General features: G+C 39.2%; 9 non-coding genes across 9 annotated transcripts; all 9 read right to left on the bottom strand.

Moving 5' to 3' along the window:
• Nucleotides 1-23: 23 nt before the first annotated feature.
• Nucleotides 24-142, bottom strand: LOC140028855 (5S ribosomal RNA). The gene has a single exon (XR_011832760.1). It is a non-coding gene; the product is annotated as a 5S ribosomal RNA (ribosomal RNA).
• A 1,125-nt stretch (nucleotides 143-1,267) lies between these two features.
• On the bottom strand, nucleotides 1,268-1,386 carry LOC140030645 (5S ribosomal RNA). The gene has a single exon (XR_011834560.1). It is a non-coding gene; the product is annotated as a 5S ribosomal RNA (ribosomal RNA).
• Nucleotides 1,387-2,510: 1,124 nt separating this feature from the next.
• On the bottom strand, nucleotides 2,511-2,629 carry LOC140028854 (5S ribosomal RNA). The gene has a single exon (XR_011832759.1). It is a non-coding gene; the product is annotated as a 5S ribosomal RNA (ribosomal RNA).
• A 1,125-nt stretch (nucleotides 2,630-3,754) lies between these two features.
• On the bottom strand, nucleotides 3,755-3,873 carry LOC140028853 (5S ribosomal RNA). Its single transcript, XR_011832758.1, has one exon. It is a non-coding gene; the product is annotated as a 5S ribosomal RNA (ribosomal RNA).
• Nucleotides 3,874-4,998: 1,125 nt separating this feature from the next.
• Nucleotides 4,999-5,117, bottom strand: LOC140029845 (5S ribosomal RNA). The gene has a single exon (XR_011833760.1). It is a non-coding gene; the product is annotated as a 5S ribosomal RNA (ribosomal RNA).
• Nucleotides 5,118-6,242: 1,125 nt separating this feature from the next.
• Nucleotides 6,243-6,361, bottom strand: LOC140028852 (5S ribosomal RNA). The gene has a single exon (XR_011832757.1). It is a non-coding gene; the product is annotated as a 5S ribosomal RNA (ribosomal RNA).
• A 1,123-nt stretch (nucleotides 6,362-7,484) lies between these two features.
• LOC140030905 (5S ribosomal RNA) lies at nucleotides 7,485-7,603 on the bottom strand. Its single transcript, XR_011834824.1, has one exon. It is a non-coding gene; the product is annotated as a 5S ribosomal RNA (ribosomal RNA).
• A 1,125-nt stretch (nucleotides 7,604-8,728) lies between these two features.
• Nucleotides 8,729-8,847, bottom strand: LOC140029844 (5S ribosomal RNA). Its single transcript, XR_011833759.1, has one exon. It is a non-coding gene; the product is annotated as a 5S ribosomal RNA (ribosomal RNA).
• Nucleotides 8,848-9,972: 1,125 nt separating this feature from the next.
• On the bottom strand, nucleotides 9,973-10,091 carry LOC140028850 (5S ribosomal RNA). Its single transcript, XR_011832755.1, has one exon. It is a non-coding gene; the product is annotated as a 5S ribosomal RNA (ribosomal RNA).
• Nucleotides 10,092-11,214: the final 1,123 nt, after the last annotated feature.

The raw sequence follows: 11,214 nt of genomic DNA, 5'->3' as shown, positions 1-11,214 counted from the left end.
TGGATTTCGAAACAAAAAAGAGAGGGGTGCAACACGAGGACTTCCCAGGGGGTCACCCATCCTAGTACTACTCTCGCCCAAGCACGCTTAACTTCGGAGTTCTGATGGGATCCGGTGCATTAGTGCTGGTATGATCGCACCCGCCATGTTCCTTTCGCTTTATTCTTTTAAACTACCCCGTCCTGCGAAGCAGTGTGGCTTTTCTAGACCGAAATTCATTTTAAGCGTCAATTCAAGCATTTTCCACTTATCCTTTTATTTATTTACTTTATATTTTTTTTTGTTATTGATTTGCACCCTGTTTTTTTCCCTCATCCCGCAACTCTAAATTATCATGAAATCAATCCTTCACGCTTGCAGTTAGGGGTGGCAATTCGGGTCCAAATCAGGTTGGCGGGTCGGGTTCGGGTCAACAGACCCGCCAGAAAATCTGTTGACCCGAACCCCGACCCGCCAACCCGTGACGGGTCAGGTATGCTGACCCGAACCCGAAAATTTCAGGTTTACGGGGCGGCGGGTCGACCCGAAATGACCCGAAACTTAATTTTAATTTATTAATTTATCACTGTAATTTCTAATAAAATCAATTTCTCACAAAACTAATTACATAATCAAGTAATAAAAATTTAAATAAATGATTCCAAATCAAATCTAAAATAAATTAAACACCGTAAAAGTGTTTTATCCCAAGCAAAATATAAAATAAATTAAAACAATACAAAAGTGAAAAATAATATAATATATTATTTGTCCAAGTATAATAATTTCAACTTCACACAAATTAAATAAATTCGTTTAGGATTAAGTAATTAATGCCTTTGAAAAAAAGAATAACTTAGTTTAGTTAGATAAAATTATTTTTATGTTTATTAAATTATTTTTAATTCGTAAACGGGTCATATCAGGTCACCACGGGTTGACCCGAAATCGACCGGTTTTCTTTTCGGGTTCATCGGGTCCAACCCGATTCTGACCCGAATTCCCGAAGCCTCAACCCAAACCCATTAATTTCGTGTTAGGTTCGTGTCGTGTTTTCAGGTCGTGTCGAAAATTGCCACCCCTAGTTGCGGTGATACATTTGCGCCGACAAATTTGAGCGACGATCCGGGCTTTGATCGAGCCGTACCGTTCCTGATTTGTCTCGCGCCTTCAGATCCTCCTTCACGCTTCGACAAGAAGCAAAATATTAAGCAATCGTTCCGACGGAGCTAAATTACTACAGGATAAAGAACGAATAGGAAATTTGGATTTCGAAACAAAAAAGAGAGAGGTGCAACACGAGGACTTCCCAGGGGGTCACCCATCCTAGTACTACTCTCGCCCAAGCACGCTTAACTTCGGAGTTCTGATGGGATCCGGTGCATTAGTGCTGGTATGATCGCACCCGCCATGTTCCTTTCGCTTTATTCTTTTAAACTACCCCGTCCTGCGAAGCAGTGTGGCTTTTCTAGACCGAAATTCATTTTAAGCGTCAATTCAAGCATTTTCCTTTTATCCTTTTATTTATTTACTTTATATTTTTTTTTGTTATTGATTTGCACCCTGTTTTTTTCCCTCATCCCGCAACTCTAAATTATCATGAAATCAATCCTTCACGCTTGCAGTTAGGGGTGGCAATTCGGGTCCAAATCAGGTTGGCGGGTCGGGTTCGGGTCAACAGACCCGCCAGAAAATCTGTTGACCCGAACCCCGACCCGCCAACCCGTGACGGGTCAGGTATGCTGACCCGAACCCGAAAATTTCAGGTTTACGGGGCGGCGGGTCGACCCGAAATGAACCGAAACTTAATTTTAATTTATTAATTTATCACTGTAATTTCTAATAAAATCAATTTCTCACAAAACTAATTACATAATCAAGTAATAAAAATTTAAATAAATGATTCCAAATCAAATCTAAAATAAATTAAACACCGTAAAAGTGTTTTATCCCAAGCAAAATATAAAATAAATTAAAACAATACAAAAGTGAAAAATAATATAATATATTATTTGTCCAAGTATAATAATTTCAACTTCACACAAATTAAATAAATTCGTTTAGGATTAAGTAATTAATGCCTTTGAAAAAAAGAATAACTTAGTTTAGTTAGATAAAATTATTTTTATGTTTATTAAATTATTTTTAATTCGTAAACGGGTCATATCGGGTCATATCAGGTCACCACGGGTTGACCCGAAATCGACCGGTTTTCTTTTCGGGTTCATCGGGTCCAACCCGAATTCCCGAAACCTCAACCCAAACCTATTAATTTCGTGTTAGGTTCGTGTCGTGTTTTCAGGTCGTGTCGAAAATTGCCACCCCTAGTTGCGGTGATACATTTGCGCCGACAAATTTGAGCGACGATCCGGGCTTTGATCGAGCCGTACCGTTCCTGATTTGTCTCGCGCCTTCAGATCCTCCTTCACGCTTCAACAAGAAGCAAAATATTAAGCAATCGTTCCGACGGAGCTAAATTACTACGGGATAAAGAACGAATAGGAAATTTGGATTTCGAAACAAAAAAGAGAGGGGTGCAACACGAGGACTTCCCAGGGGGTCACCCATCCTAGTACTACTCTCGCCCAAGCACGCTTAACTTCGGAGTTCTGATGGGATCCGGTGCATTAGTGCTGGTATGATCGCACCCGCCATGTTCCTTTCGCTTTATTCTTTTAAACTACCCCGTCCTGCGAAGCAGTGTGGCTTTTCTAGACCGAAATTCATTTTAAGCGTCAATTCAAGCATTTTCCTCTTATCCTTTTATTTATTTACTTTATATTTTTTTTTGTTATTGATTTGCACCCTGTTTTTTTCCCTCATCCCGCAACTCTAAATTATCATGAAATCAATCCTTCACGCTTGCAGTTAGGGGTGGCAATTCGGGTCCAAATCAGGTTGGCGGGTCGGGTTCGGGTCAACAGACCCGCCAGAAAATCTGTTGACCCGAACCCCGACCCGCCAACCCGTGACGGGTCAGGTATGCTGACCCGAACCCGAAAATTTCAGGTTTACGGGGCGGCGGGTCGACCCGAAATGACCCGAAACTTAATTTTAATTTATTAATTTATCACTGTAATTTCTAATAAAATCAATTTCTCACAAAAATAATTACATAATCAAGTAATAAAAATTTAAATAAATGATTTCAAATCAAATCTAAAATAAATTAAACACCGTAAAAGTGTTTTATCCCAAGCAAAATATAAAATAAATTAAAACAATACAAAAGTGAAAAATAATATAATATATTATTTGTCCAAGTATAATAATTTCAACTTCACACAAATTAAATAAATTCGTTTAGGATTAAGTAATTAATGCCTTTGAAAAAAAGAATAACTTAGTTTAGTTAGATAAAATTATTTTTATGTTTATTAAATTACTTTTAATTCGTAAACGGGTCATATCAGGTCACCACGGGTTGACCCGAAATCGACCGGTTTTCTTTTCGGGTTCATCGGGTCCAACCCGATTCTGACCCGAATTCCCGAAACCTCAACCCAAACCCATTAATTTCGTGTTAGGTTCGTGTCGTGTTTTCAGGTCGTGTCGAAAATTGCCACCCCTAGTTGCGGTGATACATTTGCGCCGACAAATTTGAGCGACGATCCGGGCTTTGATCGAGCCGTACCGTTCCTGATTTGTCTCGCGCCTTCAGATCCTCCTTCACGCTTCGACAAGAAGCAAACTATTAAGCAATCGTTCCGACGGAGCTAAATTACTACAGGATAAAGAACGAATAGGAAATTTGGATTTCGAAACAAAAAAGAGAGGGGTGCAACACGAGGACTTCCCAGGGGGTCACCCATCCTAGTACTACTCTCGCCCAAGCACGCTTAACTTCGGAGTTCTGATGGGATCCGGTGCATTAGTGCTGGTATGATCGCACCCGCCATGTTCCTTTCGCTTTATTCTTTTAAACTACCCCGTCCTGCGAAGCAGTGTGGCTTTTCTAGACCGAAATTCATTTTAAGCGTCAATTCAAGCATTTTCCACTTATCCTTTTATTTATTTACTTTATATTTTTTTTTGTTATTGATTTGCACCCTGTTTTTTTCCCTCATCCCGCAACTCTAAATTATCATGAAATCAATCCTTCACGCTTGCAGTTAGGGGTGGCAATTCGGGTCCAAATCAGGTTGGCGGGTCGGGTTCGGGTCAACAGACCCGCCAGAAAATCTGTTGACCCGAACCCCGACCCGCCAACCCGTGACGGGTCAGGTATGCTGACCCGAACCCGAAAATTTCAGGTTTACGGGGCGGCGGGTCGACCCGAAATGACCCGAAACTTAATTTTAATTTATTAATTTATCACTGTAATTTCTAATAAAATCAATTTCTCACAAAACTAATTACATAATCAAGTAATAAAAATTTAAATAAATGATTCCAAATCAAATCTAAAATAAATTAAACACCGTAAAAGTGTTTTATCCCAAGCAAAATATAAAATAAATTAAAACAATACAAAAGTGAAAAATAATATAATATATTATTTGTCCAAGTATAATAATTTCAACTTCACACAAATTAAATAAATTCGTTTAGGATTAAGTAATTAATGCCTTTGAAAAAAAGAATAACTTAGTTTAGTTAGATAAAATTATTTTTATGTTTATTAAATTATTTTTAATTCGTAAACGGGTCATATCGGGTCATATCAGGTCACCACGGGTTGACCCGAAATCGACCGGTTTTCTTTTCGGGTTCATCGGGTCCAACCCGAATTCCCGAAACCTCAACCCAAACCTATTAATTTCGTGTTAGGTTCGTGTCGTGTTTTCAGGTCGTGTCGAAAATTGCCACCCCTAGTTGCGGTGATACATTTGCGCCGACAAATTTGAGCGACGATCCGGGCTTTTGATCGAGCCGTACCGTTCCTGATTTGTCTCGCGCCTTCAGATCCTCCTTCACGCTTCAACAAGAAGCAAAATATTAAGCAATCGTTCCGACGGAGCTAAATTACTACGGGATAAAGAACGAATAGGAAATTTGGATTTCGAAACAAAAAAGAGAGGAGTGCAACACGAGGACTTCCCAGGGGGTCACCCATCCTAGTACTACTCTCGCCCAAGCACGCTTAACTTCGGAGTTCTGATGGGATCCGGTGCATTAGTGCTGGTATGATCGCACCCGCCATGTTCCTTTCGCTTTATTCTTTTAAACTACCCCGTCCTGCGAAGCAGTGTGGCTTTTCTAGACCGAAATTCATTTTAAGCGTCAATTCAAGCATTTTCCTCTTATCCTTTTATTTATTTACTTTATATTTTTTTTTGTTATTGATTTGCACCCTGTTTTTTTCCCTCATCCCGCAACTCTAAATTATCATGAAATCAATCCTTCACGCTTGCAGTTAGGGGTGGCAATTCGGGTCCAAATCAGGTTGGCGGGTCGGGTTCGGGTCAACAGACCCGCCAGAAAATCTGTTGACCCGAACCCCGACCCGCCAACCCGTGACGGGTCAGGTATGCTGACCCGAACCCGAAAATTTCAGGTTTACGGGGCGGCGGGTCGACCCGAAATGACCCGAAACTTAATTTTAATTTATTAATTTATCACTGTAATTTCTAATAAAATCAATTTCTCACAAAAATAATTACATAATCAAGTAATAAAAATTTAAATAAATGATTTCAAATCAAATCTAAAATAAATTAAACACCGTAAAAGTGTTTTATCCCAAGCAAAATATAAAATAAATTAAAACAATACAAAAGTGAAAAATAATATAATATATTATTTGTCCAAGTATAATAATTTCAACTTCACACAAATTAAATAAATTCGTTTAGGATTAAGTAATTAATGCCTTTGAAAAAAAGAATAACTTAGTTTAGTTAGATAAAATTATTTTTATGTTTATTAAATTATTTTTAATTCGTAAACGGGTCATATCAGGTCACCACGGGTTGACCCGAAATCGACCGGTTTTCTTTTCGGGTTCATCGGGTCCAACCCGATTCTGACCCGAATTCCCGAAACCTCAACCCAAACCCATTAATTTCGTGTTAGGTTCGTGTCGTGTTTTCAGGTCGTGTCGAAAATTGCCACCCCTAGTTGCGGTGATACATTTGCGCCGACAAATTTGAGCGACGATCCGGGCTTTGATCGAGCCGTACCGTTCCTGATTTGTCTCGCGCCTTCAGATCCTCCTTCACGCTTCGACAAGAAGCAAACTATTAAGCAATCGTTCCGACGGAGCTAAATTACTACAGGATAAAGAACGAATAGGAAATTTGGATTTCGAAACAAAAAAGAGAGGGGTGCAACACGAGGACTTCCCAGGGGGTCACCCATCCTAGTACTACTCTCGCCCAAGCACGCTTAACTTCGGAGTTCTGATGGGATCCGGTGCATTAGTGCTGGTATGATCGCACCCGCCATGTTCCTTTCGCTTTATTCTTTTAAACTACCCCGTCCTGCGAAGCAGTGTGGCTTTTCTAGACCGAAATTCATTTTAAGCGTCAATTCAAGCATTTTCCTCTTATCCTTTTATTTATTTACTTTATATTTTTTTTTGTTATTGATTTGCACCCTGTTTTTTTCCCTCATCCCGCAACTCTAAATTATCATGAAATCAATCCTTCACGCTTGCAGTTAGGGGTGGCAATTCGGGTCCAAATCAGGTTGGCGGGTCGGGTTCGGGTCAACAGACCCGCCAGAAAATCTGTTGACCCGAACCCCGACCCGCCAACCCGTGACGGGTCAGGTATGCTGACCCGAACCCGAAAATTTCAGGTTTACGGGGCGGCGGGTCGACCCGAAATGACCCGAAACTTAATTTTAATTTATTAATTTATCACTGTAATTTCTGATAAAATCAATTTCTCACAAAACTAATTACATAATCAAGTAATAAAAATTTAAATAAATGATTCCAAATCAAATCTAAAATAAATTAAACACCGTAAAAGTGTTTTATCCCAAGCAAAATATAAAATAAATTAAAACAATACAAAAGTGAAAAATAATATAATATATTATTTGTCCAAGTATAATAATTTCAACTTCACACAAATTAAATAAATTCGTTTAGGATTAAGTAATTAATGCCTTTGAAAAAAAGAATAACTTAGTTTAGTTAGATAAATTATTTTTATGTTTATTAAATTATTTTTAATTCGTAAACGGGTCATATCGGGTCATATCAGGTCACCACGGGTTGACCCGAAATCGACCGGTTTTCTTTTCGGGTTCATCGGGTCCAACCCGAATTCCCGAAACCTCAACCCAAACCCATTAATTTCGTGTTAGGTTCGTGTCGTGTTTTCAGGTCGTGTCGAAAATTGCCACCCCTAGTTGCGGTGATACATTTGCGCCGACAAATTTGAGCGACGATCCGGGCTTTGATCGAGCCGTACCGTTCCTGATTTGTCTCGCGCCTTCAGATCCTCCTTCACGCTTCGACAAGAAGCAAAATATTAAGCAATCGTTCCGACGGAGCTAAATTACTACAGGATAAAGAACGAATAGGAAATTTTGATTTCGAAACAAAAAAGAAAGGGGTGCAACACGAGGACTTCCCAGGGGGTCACCCATCCTAGTACTACTCTCGCCCAAGCACGCTTAACTTCGGAGTTCTGATGGGATCCAGTGCATTAATGCTGGTATGATCGCACCCGCCATGTTCCTTTCGCTTTATTCTTTTAAACTACCCCGTCCTGCGAAGCAGTGTGGCTTTTCTAGACCGAAATTCATTTTAAGCGTCAATTCAAGCATTTTCCTCTTATCCTTTTATTTATTTACTTTATATTTTTTTTTGTTATTGATTTGCACCCTGTTTTTTTCCCTCATCCCGCAACTCTAAATTATCATGAAATCAATCCTTCACGCTTGCAGTTAGGGGTGGCAATTCGGGTCCAAATCAGGTTGGCGGGTCGGGTTCGGGTCAACAGACCCGCCAGAAAATCTGTTGACCCGAACCCCGACCCGCCAACCCGTGACGGGTCAGGTATGCTGACCCGAACCCGAAAATTTCAGGTTTACGGGGCGGCGGGTCGACCCGAAATGACCCGAAACTTAATTTTAATTTATTAATTTATCACTGTAATTTCTAATAAAATCAATTTCTCACAAAACTAATTACATAATCAAGTAATAAAAATTTAAATAAATGATTCCAAATCAAATCTAAAATAAATTAAACACCGTAAAAGTGTTTTATCCCAAGCAAAATATAAAATAAATTAAAACAATACAAAAGTGAAAAATAATATAATATATTATTTGTCCAAGTATAATAATTTCAACTTCACACAAATTAAATAAATTCGTTTAGGATTAAGTAATTAATGCCTTTGAAAAAAAGAATAACTTAGTTTAGTTAGATAAAATTATTTTTATGTTTATTAAATTATTTTTAATTCGTAAACGGGTCATATCGGGTCATATCAGGTCACCACGGGTTGACCCGAAATCGACCGGTTTTCTTTTCGGGTTCATCGGGTCCAACCCGAATTCCCGAAACCTCAACCCAAACCTATTAATTTCGTGTTAGGTTCGTGTCGTGTTTTCAGGTCGTGTCGAAAATTGCCACCCCTAGTTGCGGTGATACATTTGCGCCGACAAATTTGAGCGACGATCCGGGCTTTTGATCGAGCCGTACCGTTCCTGATTTGTCTCGCGCCTTCAGATCCTCCTTCACGCTTCAACAAGAAGCAAAATATTAAGCAATCGTTCCGACGGAGCTAAATTACTACGGGATAAAGAACGAATAGGAAATTTGGATTTCGAAACAAAAAAGAGAGGAGTGCAACACGAGGACTTCCCAGGGGGTCACCCATCCTAGTACTACTCTCGCCCAAGCACGCTTAACTTCGGAGTTCTGATGGGATCCGGTGCATTAGTGCTGGTATGATCGCACCCGCCATGTTCCTTTCGCTTTATTCTTTTAAACTACCCCGTCCTGCGAAGCAGTGTGGCTTTTCTAGACCGAAATTCATTTTAAGCGTCAATTCAAGCATTTTCCTCTTATCCTTTTATTTATTTACTTTATATTTTTTTTTGTTATTGATTTGCACCCTGTTTTTTTCCCTCATCCCGCAACTCTAAATTATCATGAAATCAATCCTTCACGCTTGCAGTTAGGGGTGGCAATTCGGGTCCAAATCAGGTTGGCGGGTCGGGTTCGGGTCAACAGACCCGCCAGAAAATCTGTTGACCCGAACCCCGACCCGCCAACCCGTGACGGGTCAGGTATGCTGACCCGAACCCGAAAATTTCAGGTTTACGGGGCGGCGGGTCGACCCGAAATGACCCGAAACTTAATTTTAATTTATTAATTTATCACTGTAATTTCTAATAAAATCAATTTCTCACAAAAATAATTACATAATCAAGTAATAAAAATTTAAATAAATGATTTCAAATCAAATCTAAAATAAATTAAACACCGTAAAAGTGTTTTATCCCAAGCAAAATATAAAATAAATTAAAACAATACAAAAGTGAAAAATAATATAATATATTATTTGTCCAAGTATAATAATTTCAACTTCACACAAATTAAATAAATTCGTTTAGGATTAAGTAATTAATGCCTTTGAAAAAAAGAATAACTTAGTTTAGTTAGATAAAATTATTTTTATGTTTATTAAATTATTTTTAATTCGTAAACGGGTCATATCAGGTCACCACGGGTTGACCCGAAATCGACCGGTTTTCTTTTCGGGTTCATCGGGTCCAACCCGATTCTGACCCGAATTCCCGAAACCTCAACCCAAACCCATTAATTTCGTGTTAGGTTCGTGTCGTGTTTTCAGGTCGTGTCGAAAATTGCCACCCCTAGTTGCGGTGATACATTTGCGCCGACAAATTTGAGCGACGATCCGGGCTTTGATCGAGCCGTACCGTTCCTGATTTGTCTCGCGCCTTCAGATCCTCCTTCACGCTTCGACAAGAAGCAAACTATTAAGCAATCGTTCCGACGGAGCTAAATTACTACAGGATAAAGAACGAATAGGAAATTTGGATTTCGAAACAAAAAAGAGAGGGGTGCAACACGAGGACTTCCCAGGGGGTCACCCATCCTAGTACTACTCTCGCCCAAGCACGCTTAACTTCGGAGTTCTGATGGGATCCGGTGCATTAGTGCTGGTATGATCGCACCCGCCATGTTCCTTTCGCTTTATTCTTTTAAACTACCCCGTCCTGCGAAGCAGTGTGGCTTTTCTAGACCGAAATTCATTTTAAGCGTCAATTCAAGCATTTTCCTCTTATCCTTTTATTTATTTACTTTATATTTTTTTTTGTTATTGATTTGCACCCTGTTTTTTTCCCTCATCCCGCAACTCTAAATTATCATGAAATCAATCCTTCACGCTTGCAGTTAGGGGTGGCAATTCGGGTCCAAATCAGGTTGGCGGGTCGGGTTCGGGTCAACAGACCCGCCAGAAAATCTGTTGACCCGAACCCCGACCCGCCAACCCGTGACGGGTCAGGTATGCTGACCCGAACCCGAAAATTTCAGGTTTACGGGGCGGCGGGTCGACCCGAAATGACCCGAAACTTAATTTTAATTTATTAATTTATCACTGTAATTTCTGATAAAATCAATTTCTCACAAAACTAATTACATAATCAAGTAATAAAAATTTAAATAAATGATTCCAAATCAAATCTAAAATAAATTAAACACCGTAAAAGTGTTTTATCCCAAGCAAAATATAAAATAAATTAAAACAATACAAAAGTGAAAAATAATATAATATATTATTTGTCCAAGTATAATAATTTCAACTTCACACAAATTAAATAAATTCGTTTAGGATTAAGTAATTAATGCCTTTGAAAAAAAGAATAACTTAGTTTAGTTAGATAAATTATTTTTATGTTTATTAAATTATTTTTAATTCGTAAACGGGTCATATCGGGTCATATCAGGTCACCACGGGTTGACCCGAAATCGACCGGTTTTCTTTTCGGGTTCATCGGGTCCAACCCGAATTCCCGAAACCTCAACCCAAACCCATTAATTTCGTGTTAGGTTCGTGTCGTGTTTTCAGGTCGTGTCGAAAATTGCCACCCCTAGTTGCGGTGATACATTTGCGCCGACAAATTTGAGCGACGATCCGGGCTTTGATCGAGCCGTACCGTTCCTGATTTGTCTCGCGCCTTCAGATCCTCCTTCACGCTTCGACAAGAAGCAAAATATTAAGCAATCGTTCCGACGGAGCTAAATTACTACAGGATAAAGAACGAATAGGAAATTTTGATTTCGAAACAAAAAAGAAA

This window comes from Coffea arabica, chromosome 11e, assembly GCF_036785885.1.
Source record: "Coffea arabica cultivar ET-39 chromosome 11e, Coffea Arabica ET-39 HiFi, whole genome shotgun sequence".
Classification (NCBI taxonomy): Eukaryota; Viridiplantae; Streptophyta; class Magnoliopsida; order Gentianales; family Rubiaceae; genus Coffea; species Coffea arabica.
The sequence above is the reverse complement of the archived record's forward strand: the minus strand, read 5'-3'. Positions and strand labels throughout refer to the sequence as shown.